This window comes from Rhinopithecus bieti, unplaced genomic scaffold, assembly GCF_001698545.2.
Source record: "Rhinopithecus bieti isolate Rb0 unplaced genomic scaffold, ASM169854v2 scaffold_28547, whole genome shotgun sequence".
In the NCBI taxonomy this organism is placed as follows: Eukaryota; Metazoa; Chordata; class Mammalia; order Primates; family Cercopithecidae; genus Rhinopithecus; species Rhinopithecus bieti.
Genome location: NW_016813480.1, coordinates 3,130,218 through 3,131,504, shown reverse-complemented (window position 1 = coordinate 3,131,504; position 1,287 = coordinate 3,130,218).

Below are 1,287 nucleotides of genomic sequence, written 5' to 3'. Positions count from 1 at the left end.
ACTTTCTGAAAATAATTTTTATTTTAAAGGCAGAAGGAAAAAAAGCATATTATTTTCAAAGGATAGTGGTGAATCTTCTGAAGTAATAATTCTTGCCCAAAGTGATAATCACTCCTGATTTTTTTAGCTTAATCAGTTTGAAATCTCTAACATTGGATTTTCTTCAGTTGTGTTGTGGTGACTAATTTCAAGCTGGTAGACCAGTAAGGAGGACCATGAGGCAGGGACCTGAGCTCTGAAAATAGGACCTGTAGTTATACTAGTCTCCATGAGAAAATTCATTTATATCTAGATCTTTACTGCCTACTACAGTGTCTACCAGTCATGTGTGCCTTCTTAAATTGAAGTTGCTTAAAACTAAATAATACTCAAAATTCAGTTCCTCAGTTGCACTAGTCACAGTTAAAATGCTCAATTGCCACAGTGATCAAATAATAATAAATAATAATACAGTTGATAGAGGTTTTAAAATAAATTACCATCTAAACTAGACAGTTCTATACTAAATATTTGCCAACTAACATTATATATTCCAAAATATGTATAGTAACATTGAAATTTTTAAAACCCCCTACTTACTGAATTGTGTACTTTTAAAAGTATATAAAAATACACTTTTGGAATGCCTCAGTAGGTGTTTGTTTGGCGTGATTCTCGTTATTTTGTTTCATATCTCTTACAGAAAAAAACAAGCTTGATTTTACATATCTTCAATAGTTTCTCACTGCCAAAATCTAAATGTGAACGCATAGATTAGATGTCTGCTCTAATGTGTGTACACACACACAAAACCACACACACATTACTGATGTCGCTTGCTGTAAGGATTATTGTTCTTGGACTTCAAGGTCAATGAGTCAGCTGATTGCTCTATTGAAATGGACTCTCCAAATCCATCACTTTCAGTGAAATCTGTCATCAAATACAAAGTGTAGGTCATCTTCTTAAAAAATCTTGCAAACTTGGCAGACTGGAAAAGAGCCAATCTATGGATTGGCTCTTTTCTCACTCAGTGGAACTAAGAGAGCTAAGGAACCACCTTCCGTTAAAAAAAAATCCTATTTTACTGAATAGCTGACTTTGAGAATTTCTTCAGATTATCTATAATTTTGTAATTTCAGATATCTTCTATACTTTCTTTGAAAAAAAAATATTGTTTGAGACTCATGAAATAATCTTACATCAAGAGGACCAGTGCCCCACTGGCCCAGGGGAGGGGGAGTGACGTGGAAGTGGAGGTGGAGCCATGCTCTGCCCACACGTTTTTTTTTTTTTTTTTTTTTTTTT